We start from the raw sequence: 15395 nt of genomic DNA on the forward strand, positions 1-15395 counted from the left end.
AGTAATTGCTCCAGGAGGAGCAAGGTGGTGGGATAGAAGACCTGATCAATCATCCCCCAAACAAGGACATGGATTTATCAACCATGTATGCAAGACAAGCATTTTTAAGAAATATGCATCTGGCCCTCTTTCCAGGCCCTAGCTCTGAACATTTCTGGACACATCCTGGACCAGAAAGGAACTTGCTACCTTGAAGGGAATAGTGTAGTAGGGGGCAGGATTTGTCACCTGCTAAGTGAAAAGCCCTTGGGCCCTGAATAACCAGCAGTGATACCCAGGTACTACATTAAGGGCCCTGAGTGAAACTCTGAAACTTGCTAGCTTCCGTTGAGACTCAGCACATCACCAGCCATGGTGACTATGGGAAAAGACTCCTGTTTGAGAAAAGGAGAGACAAAAGTAAAGCGGACTTTGTCTTGTATCTTAGGTACTAGCTCGGCTACAGGGGGTAGAGCACCAAGTGAGCTATTGAAGTCCTCCATGCCAAAATTTGGCTTTTAGATGGCATTGCTGGATCTTCTCTGGGCCAGCGGGGAATCCACTGTCCCTGAAGGGTGAGTCCCGGGTCAAGCAGTATTCACCATGAATTGACTTAAGAACCCTTGGGCATTAGGGGAACACCAGAGACACTCTGGCAGTACTCCCCGTGGGCCTGTGGTAGTGGTGGCCATCGGGTGAGGCTTCTCTGCCTTTGGAAAGCAGATGGAAGAGTGGGAAGGTTTACCTCTTGTGGTTTAAGTGCCAGCTCAGCTGCAGTACAATAGAACACCAAGTAGACAGACATCTCAGGTTTTTGACTCTAGTCTCTGGCTCCTGGATGGCACTTCTAGACCCATCCAGGGACTGAGGTAACTACTGCTCTGAAGGAAAGAACAGTTTTTTTTTTTTTTTTTTTTTTTACACTGTTTGCCACATTATCCTCAGGGGTGACATTCTCAAAGTCACTTGCTATACCATTTTTATGGGATTTTTTTCACATACATATGAAAACTAATATGCAACTCTCAAAACAATTTCACAGTGGTATTTTCTAATTCCTTGCTCTAAGCCTGGCTGTGCACCCCCACCCCAGCTTATTTCAGGAGAGGCTGATTTCCAGGGGACATAACCCCCTCCTGTTTCTCCCCAGGTGCAGCCCCTCGACCTGTTCCTCCCCCAGGCATGAGCTCTGTCCCCAAACCCCTGGTGACACTAGACCTCTGGCCGAAATCCCCATACTTAATGACTTATCCTTTCCTCACCAGAAATAATGGAATCGTTCAGTGCCTCCTCGTCCTGATACAAAAGCAAGTCGTCCTTGAGTTCAGAATTCATGAGCAGGTTCTCCTTGTTCTCCTCGGATTCCTTAGCTGCAGTTCGCTTATTCTCCGAGGCCCCGTCAAAGCTCCAAGCCTCCTCCCTCTCCTTGACCCGCTCCACACTGGATGTTCTCGACAGACGGACATCCATTCGCTTCTTTGGAGACCCTTTACTTTCCCTTCCTTGAAAACTGTCCTGGCGGTGCTTTGTGGCCAGCGCTCTGTGAAGCTCCTCAATGACGCGGCTGGGGGGCAGTGGCCGGTGGACTGTGGTGAGATGCGGAGACCCCGTGGGTGTGGAGAGCTGCCCCCGGAGGGTAGGGTCAGCACTCTTCACGCTGGAGCCTTGGAAGAGTACAGCTTGGCCTGTGACATTTTTTGTGGTTTTGGAGCTTGCCTTGGGTGGCGGAGTGGGCAGCAGTGGGGGGCTGGGGAGCTGGCCCACGGATCTCTCCAGAGGTCTGGGAGGACTGTCCAGGGAGTCAGACCCAGCTAAGGCTTGGGAGAGCTCATCCATTGTGGTCAGGAGGCTGCCAGCGTCTGCTTCTTCACCACTGGATGCAGATGGCATCTTGGCTGCATCGTCCAAGTGGGCGGCTGAGGACAGTGGCTCATCCAGGGAGACCTGGTCCGTCCCAGTGGCCAAGGGGCTTCCGGGCTGGGCATCTTCTGAAGTCAGCATCTCTGGCTTGGGAGTAGGTGGTTCACTCTGCATGGATCGGGGTCCTCCATCGGGGTTGCATGCTTTGCTTTCAGCATCCTGCTCCATCATCTCCAGCAGCCCCTTCTTGATGAGCTCCTCTCGGCCTTGCCTGCCAGCCATCTTCTTCTCCAGTGCTGACGTGGTCTACTTCAGTTTTTCGTTTTTCTTTTTCCTCCATTTCCAGGGTTTGAAGATCCTGCCCAGGGTGGCCAGTTTGCTGTTCCTCCTCACAGGGGGAGTTCGAATCCCTGAGACCAGATATTCAGGACGCGCCGGAGGCGTTTGGTCCATCTCATCTGGGTTCTCCCCGGCGTCCGCGGAGGAGGTGGCCGAGGAGTCGGTGAGGACGCTGGGGTCACTCTGCGAGCGGCCCCGCGACACTAGGCAGCCGCTCCCGTCCTCCGACGCGGCCATGGGCCCGGCCGGCGCGGGGGCAAGTTAGAGCGAGCCGCGTGGAATCAGAGGATCCGAGACGGCCAAGGTCACCGGCGAGGGGGCTGGAGGGGGCGTCTTTTTAAAAAAGAAAATTTTAAAAGGGCCGGGAAAGGAAAAGAGCTGAAAAAAGATGCCGGGGCTGGCGTCAGGGCGGGGAGACAATAGCCTTGCCTGCTGCAGCCAGGCGCATCCCGGCGTGCGCGGCCTCGCTTTGTTATTTATTCGTGTTTATTCCCATTCTTCAGTCTATAGTCCCCCCAAAAAAAAAGTTGAACCAGGAAATAAAAACTTTTTCTTGTCAGTGTTTATTGCGTGCTTGGGGCAGGGGGTGATGTCCTGGAATGTCTGGCCACTCTCCCTCAAGCCCCTGTTCCAGCACTTCTGTCATTTTCAGGCTGGGAAAGTCTGGAGCCCCCATTGGCCCCTTTCCCCGACTGTATAAGACAGCTGACTCCCCCATCAGCTCAAACACTACGGGTACCCGGGTGCAGCCATACCCTGCCCCAGCCCGAGCCTCCAGCAAGGGCACTCCCAGGCTTCCTGGTGGGTGCAACCCACTCCCTCTGCCCTCTGCCCTGTTCCCAGGAGTCTGGAGCTAGAGAAACATGGTGCCCCCACCCCATCAGCCAGGAAAGCCCAGGCCGCAGGAGCGGGATGCCCGTTGGACTTTGCTCCTCACTCTGACCCAGCCCCTCAGCTGCCGAACCCCAAGAACTCTCAGCTCTCAAAGGTCACTCTGTGGGGAGCTTATTCTTCCCAATGGAAGTGGCTTACAAGCCAAAACCCTGAAATAAACCATTTGGATTCAAAAAAAAAAAAAAAGGTGGAGAAACAGGATGTGGATGGGGTGAGCTGCTGTTGGAATTGGATTCAAATACGTGGCTCTGGGAGACCTCATCATCCTCATCACTTTTGGCCCGCTGGCTGTGATGTTCGCCTACGCTGTCCAGGTGGGGTCCCTGGCCATCTTCCCACTGGTCTATGCCATCCCCCTTGCCCTTAGCACCGAGGCCATTCTCCATTCCAACAACACCAGAGACGTGGATTCCGACCGGGAGGCTGGCATCGTCACACTGGCCATCCTCATCGGCCCCACACTCTCCTACATTCTCTACAACACGCTGCTCTTCCTGCCCTACCTGGTCTTCAGCATCCTGGCCATGCACTGCAGCATCAGCCTGGCACTCCCCCTGCTCACCATTCCCATGGCCTTCTCCCTTGAGAGACAATTCCGAAGCCAGGCCTTCAACAAACTGCCCCAGAGGACTGCCAAGCTCAACCTCTTGCTGGGACTTTTCTACGTGTTTGGCATCATTCTGGCACCAGCAGGCAGTCTGCCCAAACTTTAAGGAGACCAGTAGCTCCCCTAGGACATATCCCTGTTTCTTAAAATGTATTGTAAGTCAGAGTCTCTGAGGAAGGAATGTGATTTGGCAGTCAGGGTACTAAGCACGGTGGGAACTCCCACCTTTTAAAAATTGTTTTTGTGTTCTTAAAGATAAAAAAAAAAACGTGGATTCAACGCGATGCCCAAATCCAAACGCGACAAGAAAGTCTCCTTAACCAAAACTGCCAAGAAGGGCTTGGAATTGAAACAAAACCTGATAGAAGAGCTTCGGAAATGTGTGGACACTTACAAGTACCTTTTCATCTTCTCTGTGGCCAACATGAGAAATAGCAAGCTGAAGGACATCTGGAACGCCTGGAAGCACAGCCGGATGTTCTTTGGCAAAAACAAGGTAATGATGGTGGCCTTGGGTCGGAGCCCATCTGATGAGTACAAAGACAACCTGCACCAGGTCAGCAAAAAGTTGAGGGTGAAGTGGGTCTCCTGTTCACCAACCGCACAAAGGAGGAGGTGAATGAATGGTTCACGAAATACACAGAAATGGACTATGCCCGAGCTGGTAACAAAGCAACTTTCACTGTGAGCTTGGACTCAGGGCCCCTGGAGCAGTTCCCCCACTCCATGGAGCCACAGCTGAGGCAGCTGGGCCTGCCCACCACCCTCAAAAGAGGTGTGGTGACCCTGCTGTCCGACTACGAGGTGTGCAAGGAGGGTGACGTGCTGACCCCAGAGCAGGCTCGCGTCCTGAAGCTTTTTGGGTATGAGATGGCTGAATTCAAGGTGACCATCAAATACATGTGGGACTCACAGTCGGGAAGGTTCCAGCAGATGGGAGATGACTTGCCAGAGAGCGCATCCGAGTCTGCAGAAGACTCAGAGTTAGAAGACAGTGACTGAAAGAGACTCGGGACCGAAGGTCTCCTGAAACCTTCAGGGTCTCGCTGGACCATGCGGGACTGCTGCCACCCCTCTAGAGAGAGCAGCTCTTTGTGTGGCTGTGGACAGGGTAGATCATGGGCACTGAGTTCCTGTAAAGAATAAAACTTTGTAGGATGCAAAAATCCAGCCTGGCTGGATTTGCCACTGCTGATTGTAGAGCCGCAGGAGAGAACATAGGCAGTAGCAAGGGAGTGGGTACAGCAAGCCTTGGGTGAACTCAGAGTTGTGCTGGCTTCAGGTCTGAACCAGTGCAGTCCTAGTGGTGGTGGCCACAGAGGGTGCTTATATCATTTTACCCAGAACTTTAGGTGGCTCAGAACAGAGACACTCTGTTTGGGAGATACTAAGGGAAGAGAATAAGAATCTTTGCCTGGTAATCCAGAGAATTCTCCCAGATCTTGTCCAGAACCATCTAGGTAGTACCTGTACAAGTTGTCAGGAACCACACCATTGCTGGGCTTCTAAAGCAGATAGAACTTATATCACAATGCCCCAAAACTCTGTAATATATGGAAAGCCTTCCTGAGAAGGATGGGTTCAAACAAGCCCAGACAGTGATAGCTACAATACATACCTAACTCTTCAATGCCCAGACACAGATGAATATCTACAATTATCAAGACAGTCCAGGAAAAAAAAAATGAAATTCACCAGATAAACTAAATAAAGTATCAGAAACCAATCCTGGAGAAACAGACACATGACCTTTCAGACAGAGAATTCATAATAGAAAATTTAGAAACCTCAGAAAAATTCAAGGTAACACAGAGAAGAAATTCAGAGTTGTATCAAATAAATTTAACAAAGTGATTGAAATAATTAAACACAAGAAATTCTAGAGCTGAAAACTGCAACTGGCATACTGATGAATGCATCATAGTCTTTGGATAGCAAAACTGATCAAGCAGAAGAAAGAATTGGTGAGCCTGAAGATAGATTTTTGAAAATACACAGTCAGAAGAGAAAAAAGATAAAAGAATTGCGGGAAAAAAAACAACAAAGTAGCTTCCATGATAGCTAGGACTATAGGTTTACACCGTCACATCTGTCTTAGATGCTGTAATTTTTATAGGAAAGTCTCCAAAAGTAGGATTGCTAGGTCACATGATATATGTATTTTTAAAAAATTATTATAGTCATTGAAATATTGCTTTTGAAAGACCACAATACATAAATATCCAAGAGCAATGACCAGTGATTTTTCTCAGCCATCAAAGCACCTCTAGTTGCCTGTTTTGGTTGTTCTTCACTATCTTCATGCAGGTCTTCTATTTATTTTCTCTGCTTCTCCTGGCTGTTTTAAGAAATAGGATTATGCACAAACCAGTTTTTCATAGGTGGATCTGGGTCTGTCATTGTTGTTTTAATAGTTTTGGTTTTTGACTCCCTGTTATTGTCATCCATATTTCATTTATTTAATCATTTTATATTTTATTTTCTGTCTGATATGCTTCTCATAACTTAGCACTTACGTTGTCTGTTAATGTTTCTTTATTGTATTTTGTTTTCTCCCATGATTTATCATCTTCTGATGTGAGTGCATGGTTGGTGGATGTTAATCTATGGAAATTGTAGAGGTCAGCATTCAGGAATGCTCTCCTGCAGAGAAAACAGTGTTTGATTCTGCTGGGACTTAGAAGGCAATGTGGGACAGCTCTAGTCTCCCTCTGGGGTTCCTGGTTTAAATGTAAAAGTGTCATCTTCTATATTGTGCTGCATGCTTCTCAATTATTCTCTTTATTATTGTGTTTATATTACAATTTTGCTTGAGGCTTTCCATCTTTTATCATTTATTTTCTCCCTACTGCTCAAGTTTCAATTTAAATTTTTAGTATGCTCTTATTTGTATTTAAAGATTCTTGCAGATTTATAACTCTTCCTATGGGAATTAGAATGTATTCATTTGTATCCAATTCAAGAATTTCTCTGTGAAGTCCCAAATTAAAATGACATGTATTTTATGTTTGAACACTAAATGAATCAACATATTTTCTTTTTCATTTTTTTCATTCAGGTACATATATTTTCTTTTTATAGCTATGAAGAACAGATTTTATGCCTTTCAGTAAAATATTTCTTGACACATTGACATGAAGAAGGTAGCATAGACACTGAGGTTTATTTGACGGTGGAGCGTCGGGGAGGCAGAGAATCAGAAAAAAATAATAAATTCTGGTACTAGGTTTTGTACCTGGGTGATGAAATAATCTGTACAGGGTCCAAAGTGGCTCCCACCAGAGGTCATGGTGCTTGCGAAGGCGAGGTCAGCAGTTCAAGGCTAACCTGAGCAACCTCATAAGCTCAAACTGATTGGCAAAAAAGAAAAAAAAAGAAATAATCTGTACAACAAACTCCCATGAAACAAGTTTATCTATATAACAAACCCGAGCCTGAAAGTCAAAAAATATTATTTCTTGATAGTTACTATGTCTTCCTTGTTCAAATTATTCACAAATATTTTATATGCTTTTGCTTTTGTATTAACTATTATAAATGATTTTTAAAATATTTTTTCTCCAGTATGTTTTCACTTGAATTAAAAAATTTTATTTTACCATATGTTCCGTAATTTTTGTTAATTCCTATAGTTTTCTATGGATCAGATTTCTTTTTTTTTTTTAGAAATATGTTTACATCATCATCAAAGAGATATTTTGTAACTTCCTTTTTCAATGCTAACAAAATTATTTAATTTTCTATTTTTTAACAGAATTTTTTTATTTTTTATTTTATGCATTATGACTTGCTTTATCATAGTGAATTGAACTGATTAGTAAACCATGCATTTTGTAAGACAATATGGCATGTCTTTTAAAATCTTGAAAAAATTATAATTAACGCATGGTAATACATTTTGGGGACAAGATTAAATACTAACAAGGTAGTATTTTCTTTGTTCAGTTCCTGATTATAATAAAATTACATTTAGTATCCGAATATATGAAATGACAATTAAACTTATTTTGAAATCTAATTTTTTATTAGTTTACTTATGTTCCAAACTACCTAATGCATTATGATCAAATCATGTTTAAATATTTATTGATGTAGTCTTAAAACGATTTTCCTTGCTTTGTTGCTCAAATAAATTATGTTCAGCAGGTACCTGATAATGAATCACCTTCTGTACTGGAGCAAATCCTGTTTGCTGTAGTGTAACATTATTTCGTACCATCACTCCATTTTAGTTAATATTCATTTAGAACTTTTAAATCTGCTGTATAACATGGGAAGGAATGTTGTACGAGATTTTAAAATCACTCTTGCAAAACTCAGTTATTACCAATATCCTTCCTCCATGAAAATAATTGGAGATTTTTCTATCTTTACCATAACCTGGAGGAATTTAAATAATAGTATCTTTTTTTAAAAGGCCAGTACTCTGCATTTGTTACCCTTATGTGACTCCCTGACATCTTTTTTCAATTGCATATTTTTATTAAACACTCCTATCTCTTAATCTATACTAATTAGTATTCTCTTTGTTTTTGCATTTTCTGTCACCTTCTGTAATTTGTATGTTGTTACTACTTGCATAGTAACTTTTCATAGTTATTTTCTTTAATTTTCATTGTGAAGCTCCAACCGTGCTCTCCTTTTCTACCATCATGCTTGTGAGGTTTTGATTTTATTGCTCTCAACTAAAATTTGGATTTTAAATTAATATTTAAAACTTTTCTGATGGGAATTTTCAATATCACTAACATGTTCACCATTTTTTATATTATTTTTATTTTTCCAGTTTCTGGAGTTGTTAATGTCATTAAGAAATGCTTTTGGTTGAATGTAACAGAATACCTGAGTACTTATTAAAGAAAGAATTTTTTTTTAAACACACACACACACACACACACACACATACACACACAGTTTGAAAGTAGTAGACTGACAGCATGGTTCAGTGCAGCAGAGATATTACAAGTAGTATTTTTAATCCTCACGCTGATGTCTCTTGTTGGTAACATCTCCAGTTATCAATATAATCAAGAGAGAAAAAGATAATATACACTAGTAGTTACAGAACTGGAGTGAGAGATCAGTTCTTAGCCCATCTGTACTTGATAATTGGTTTTACCCAGTGGAAAATAAACTTTTTCCTATTTTCAAGACAGAAGGCAGTTTTAAGCCAACAGAAGTTAGGCTCCTAGAGTCCCACAGAGATTGGGAGACAGGAGCCTTACCTTTTTTAATGACTGTTTCAAATACGTGGCTCTAAGGCCCTTAGGAAGAACATTCCTGAGTTGTTAAATTGCTCAGAGACTCTAAAATATCTGCATCTCAAAGAGGCAGATAAATAATTTAAAAGTACCCATTATTTAAAGCAAATGCTCCAAGAAAAAGGAGATCTGTGGCCTAGAGTAAGGAGAAGTTTATGGAACATTTTTATCAGCTGCGAGGTACATTAGGTTTACCTTGCTCACCACTGATTGCCATTTAGTTTCTGCACAAAGTTGAAGTTGAGGACATTTTGGTAAAGTTGTAGTATTGTCACTGGCTCTTATTTTCCTAATCCATGCCCAAATGACATGTATATTTGCTTAACACACTGACAATGCAATATCTGAAGAGAAAGATGGTAATAGGGAAAAAGAAAGCCCATCAAAGAAAGGGAAGAAGAGAACCATATGGCAGTAAGGGATGCCTAGCTCTCAACAACTCATTATGGTGAACAAAAATGAGATTGCTCTGTCCAGTAAGTTCATCTGATAGGTACCTCTCACACACATCCCTCCACCTTCCCTAAACTACAACCTTCTTGTTGCCCTCTAGGACTCTATTATCCATTGTCATTGACTGCTACTTGTGACACTGGGATGATCTATCTTACCCATTTTCTCTCTTGACCATACAAGATGAACTTTGGGAAGAATGCCTTCCCCAGTAAATGGTCAGCTTTTGTAGTAGGTAATGAAAAGTTACAGATTGTTGCAGTCAAAAGGCTTTATCATTGCAAAATTTAAAAAATATATATATTTGAAGGGCATTTTTTTCCAGTGAGTCTTTGCAAATAACCATGGCCAAGGATTTTGCTTACACATAGTCTTTAAAGTTTCTAGGTTTTTTTCTTGTTTCTCAACTTACTGGTCTCTGTTCTATCCATACCCCTTCTCCTTCCTATAATGGTTGTTACTCAGGGCAGTTTGAAATGACAGCCTTAGGTAAAAGGCCCATCTGAATCCTCCTCTTGCCTCCTGCGGCCTAATTTTATCAATCTTATCTCCAGCTGAGACAACTATTTCCCTGCTTCTTGGACTAGTTGCAATTTGGGGTACACAAATTTTCTTTTCAAACTCAGCAGGTCTACAAATTATGGGAATCTAAATCACTTAGATTGCAGCCCACATGTTGAGAGCATGTCTGTAGCAAAGCATTATTTTCTCCTTCTCTGCTTTAGACTGCTTTCAGAACTTTCATACCTCTTTTTGGAAATTTGGCTGAAAGTTGCTAAAGGTAACTACTATAACAAAGAGTTCCTGCTATTTGTGCTAATACCACAGCTTCAGTAGATACATATCTTGAGTGCATCTCAAATTGGAGCAGGTTATGTATTTTCTCACTCTCTTCTCATGTTTGTATGTTCACAAGATGGCTGTATTTGTAATCTTGACATCGATCAGCATTCAAGACTAGAACAAATTGGGAAGGGGCTAGTCACAGAAACACCTATTTATTTCATCAGGACAGCAGATATTTTTTGGCATCCATATAAGAGATTACTTATGTGTCACTAGTGAGAATTGTGTGCGCTTGGAAACCCTTAGAAGCAAGGTAGATGAGAAGAGGTATCATGCTGCATTTCAAGTCTCTGAAGTCAAAATGAGCAAGCAAAAGAAAAACTGGAAATGAGTGTTAGGGAAGTAAAATAAAAAGGTATATCACAAATGAACACTAAATCATTTAACTTATTCTTTATTCTTTTAATAATGAAGATAAAAAGCCATTTATTTGCTCTAAATGTGGCATTGACTGTCCATTAACTTTAGTATAAAGTACGGCCACTTAAAAACTTTTCTGTATAGTATTTATTTCTCTTTTGAGTTTATTTCAATAATCTAGGGACTAAAAATTATTGTGTCTGTTAATTTTTAAGGCATTCACATCATCTTTTGATTATGATTTTGTAAATAACACTGTTTTAGGAAATTTGCCTTTTAAGATTTTCATGTGGTGGTTGTGCTACTGGTGGTGGTGTTGATAGCAGGAGTGGTTGTAATTTTTCTTTGTGTCCAAAGAAATGTGCAGCATTGTTACAAAAGTAGACACATGAAAACATGTACATTATATTGAGTAATATATAGTTTGGCTTATATTTACTTATTAAATCAAATGTATTTATTTTATCAATCAATTCCTTTGTGCTCTTACTTTTGTCAATTATATCTGTTGATATAATTTTTTCCTTAATTTCCAATATACTTTGATTTATGTATTTAAAGGGTATAATATTTAGTATGTATGAATATGTAACTCTTACACTTCTTTGTTGTTTGTTGCTTTTATCATTTCATTATATCATCTCTCTTTTTATTCCACTTGATTCTGTTCTTAATCTCCAACAATCTTAATGTGATATGGCCATTTCTGATTTTTTAAATTGCATTTGCCTATTATCTCTGTGTACTCCTTTATTTAGAAATTCTTCTTTATATTATGTTTATTTTAAAAGGCTTCTTTCTTCTTTCTTTTTTTCAATAGAATATACTTGCATCAGAATTTTTAACTCTGAAATACTTGGTATTTAATGAATAGAAGAATACAATATGCATATTTCACTCTATATTTCTTGAATCTTATTATGTTTACTTTTTCATATTGTTTTTCCTTTTGTCCTTTTATTTTTGGATCAATACAGTCATATTATTCATTTTGTTACTATAATATGCTATACTTGGACTGTTAGTTATTTATTTTTTTAAAATTTGAGTATTTTCTAGGTGCCAGGTCCTATTCTAGGAAGATGCAATAGACAAAACTGAAAAAAAAATCTTCTCAAGGATTTCATTCTAATCAGATACATTGTATTATCATTATAGAGAACTAAGAAACTATATTTTTACCAAGATCCCCTATTTACTGCAGGTTTCAAACCCTACAAAATGAGCCATTTAAATACGATTACTTCCCTCTTCTCTTCCTTTCCCTACTCCTGTCGTAAATGAAAACTTTTGAACATTTTATTCCCTGTTGTCAACATTTATCTTCAACTTTAGTATTTAATCAACAAAATTTGCCTTGCTGTATGCCTATTCTGTTTCATGACCTCTTATGTCTTCATTTGAATTTTTAAAAATATGCATTATGGACAATCTATTTGTATCCTTGTATAGTCATTATTCACAACTATTTCCAGATTTGTAGCCATTTGGTGAGAAGTGCAGGTTACCTGAGGACTCCACTGATGGCTGGCACCTGAAATAAGGGCAATCTTGTGAAGTACCAAACCCTTAATTTATGGGATATGTGCTATATTTGGGGGGAGGGGGTGCTGGTTAGACTCTTCTATGGTTTGAATGTAATCTCTCCAAAACTTAGGGGTTGATATTTGATGACAAAGTGATAATATTAAGAGATGTGGCCTTTAAGAAATTATTAGGTCAGAGGGCTCCTCCTTCATGAATTAGATTCAGACCCTTATACAAAAGGCTTCATGCAGCCTTCATCCTTCTACGCTTCTTCTGTCCTTTCCACCAATGCTGTGATCCTCCACTCTGGAGGATGCAGCAACAAAGTGCCATTCCAGAAGAAGAGACTGGGCTCTCGCCAGACATTTAATCTGCCCATTCCTAGATCTTGGACTCACAGCCTTCAGTACTATGAGAAATAAATGTCTGTTCCTCATAAACTGCTCAGCTTCAGGTATTTTCTTATAGCAGCAGAAACATACTAAGACAGTACCAGAATTGAATTGCGGTACAACATTTTATGTTAGATGAAACCCCAACACCTTGAACAAGACCAGGAACATAGTATATATTAACTCAAAGTGTGAATAATTGAAAAAAGGAAGGTTGGAATAAGCCAACAAGAAACTTCTTTGCTCATGGATTTATTTTCACTGTATATCCCTGAATACCACGGCCCCATTGCACCTAATAAAGCCATCTAGAAGCCTTATATTTTCTATGCATAAGTTTCCTCATGCCCTTACATCAGAAAAAAATTTTTTGATTACTAGTTAATATCTTTTGTTTATCAAGATACCAGTTAATTATCTGTTTCTTACCTGCTTTCTACACTGCCAGTGTCAAACGTCTATACTACAGCTTGGATTCTTCTGCTCTCCCCTTCATGACAATATTAAGCAGTAGTCTCTGGCTCTTTAATTTCTGAATTACATATATGATAGTCCCCTCTTATTCATGATTTCATTTTTCAGTTCCATTTACCAGCAGTCAACAGAAAACTAAAAGTATAAACATATTTTGAGAGACAGAATATGCTTACTTAATTTTTATTACAGTATATTATTATAGTTGTTCTACTTCATCTATTATTGTTGTGAAAATTTTACTCTGCCAAATTTGTAAATTAAACTTTATCCTAGATATATATGTGTAGAAAAAACTGATATGGTATATATAGAATTTGGTACTGTCTGTGTGGTTGTGGGCATCCATTGGGGATTATCCCCTGCTAATGACTGAGGACTCAGAATTGCCTATAACCCATACTTCTTTGAATCCTAAATGCTTCAAGCATAAGTTAACACAGCTTAAAGTTGTAATTTAGGAATTCCTGAGTCACTCTTCCTCTCTTATTTCTTTCTCTCTCAGGTACCTTCAACAAAAGATAATTATCATTCATACTGCACAAAGTATCATCATTTGTGGTTTTACAAAAATCTAATGATTGCCAAATATTTTCAAGCTACACAGTAGAAAATACTGAGCTCACCTTTTCCTGTTTGTATAATTACTTAAAATTAAGGAATGTGATAGTAAACACTATTTTTTTTTTTTTTTTTTTTTTTTTTTTTGAGACCGAGTTTCGCTCTTGTTACCTAGGCTGGAGTGCAATGGCGTGATCTCGGCTCACTGCAACCTCCGCTTCCTGGGTTCACACAATTCTCCTGCCTCAACCTCCTGAGTAGCTGGGATTACAGGCATGCACCACCATGCCCAGCTAATTTTTGTATTTTTTTTTTAGTAGAGACGGGGTGTCACCATGTTCACCAGGATGGTCTCAATCTCTTGACCTCGAGATCCACCCACCTCGGCCTCCCAAAGTGCTGGGATTACAGGCTTGAGCCACCGCGCCCGGCCAAATTCTTACAGACTATTACATGTACTGCTAATGCAGTGAGGCAACCAAAGGACTCATTATGGAATGTAAGAATTCTAATGTTACCCTAAATTATATACCAAATTTGGTACAAAATGTAAGTGCTCAGAAAAGTAGCAAGAAGTACTGTTCTCTCAAATTGTATCTAAATGGGCTTTGGGGTACGTCTAGCAAAAACATTAATTTCAAAAAACATACATACTATTTTATTGTAAATATTCTTTATTATGGTAGAAATTAAGATCTAAACCAGAACATATTTTTTTCTTGATTGGTGTAATATTCAACATTTAGGTTTCAACAAAATAAAGATGTTGTCAGTTTTCAAAACAGTTGTTTTGTTGCTCAAAGGTATTTTTATATTTAAAACTACCGAGTAAGTACTGCAGTGACCTAGATAATCTCCCACTGGGACTCAAATAACTCGATTTACATAATAACCATATAATAGCACATTATCTTTTACTTCATCTAAACAACAACAGTGCCATATGCTTTACCATCTGAGGAGTCTGGAAAAAAAAGTTAGTCTAATTTCAAAATTAATTATAAAGGTTGAAGTAATAAAAAAAAGCCAATTTTGTGTTAGAACAATCAAGCCTATTTTGACCAATGCAAATAAAATAATGGTACATATGAATAATTGGGACTCTAAAGAGATCCCAGAGTCTCCAAATATATATTTCTGTTTTATTTATAACAACTTTTGAAATTTTAGTATTAAGCCAGTGCATTAGTTCGAATTCTCAAGGCAGGCAGTAATATGTTTTGGCTTTGTGTCCCCATTTAAAATTCATCTCAAATTGTAATCCCCATGTGTTGAGGGAGGGAACTGGTGGGAGGTGATTGGATCTTGGGACGGTTCCCCCATGCTGTTCTCATGAGAGTGAGTGAGTGAGTGAGTGAGTTCTCACAAGAGCTGAAGGTTTTAAAATGTGGTACTTCCCCCTCAATCTCTCCCTCTCTCTTGCTGCCATGTAAGACATACCTTGTTTTCCCTTAACTCTCCACCATGAGTGTAAGTTTCCTGAATTCTCCCAGTTGTACAAAACTGTGAATCAGTTAAATGTCTTTTCTTTATAAATCACCCAGCCTCAGGTCGTTTTATTATAGTAGTGTGAAAACAGACTAATACAGACAGAACTGATAAGATACATCATAGATAGATAATAGGTAGACAGACTCATAGAGATAGATGATTGATTGATAGGTAGGTAGATAGATAGATAGATAGATAGATAGATAGATAGATAGATGGATAGATAGATAGATAAATGATTTATTAGGTGAATTAGGTCAGATGATTATGTGACCTGAGAAACCTCATGACAGAACTTCTGCAAGCTGAAGGCCCTGGGATGCCAATAATGTACCGGAGTGCAAGCCCAAA

General features: G+C 40.1%; 3 pseudogenes across 1 annotated transcript; 1 reads left to right on the forward strand and 2 right to left on the reverse strand.

The window, feature by feature from the left end:
• Positions 1-1218: 1218 nt before the first annotated feature.
• LOC100400239 (phosphatase and actin regulator 3 pseudogene) lies at positions 1219-2461 on the reverse strand (annotated as a pseudogene). The gene has a single exon (XR_013532726.1). The product of XR_013532726.1 is annotated as a phosphatase and actin regulator 3 pseudogene (transcript).
• On the reverse strand, positions 2146-2461 carry LOC144581583 (phosphatase and actin regulator 3 pseudogene; annotated as a pseudogene).
• A 1485-nt stretch (positions 2462-3946) lies between these two features.
• On the forward strand, positions 3947-4845 carry LOC100400957 (mRNA turnover protein 4 homolog pseudogene; annotated as a pseudogene).
• Positions 4846-15395: the final 10550 nt, after the last annotated feature.

The sequence above is a fragment of the Callithrix jacchus genome, chromosome 2, assembly GCF_049354715.1.
Source record: "Callithrix jacchus isolate 240 chromosome 2, calJac240_pri, whole genome shotgun sequence".
In the NCBI taxonomy this organism is placed as follows: domain Eukaryota; kingdom Metazoa; phylum Chordata; class Mammalia; order Primates; family Cebidae; genus Callithrix; species Callithrix jacchus.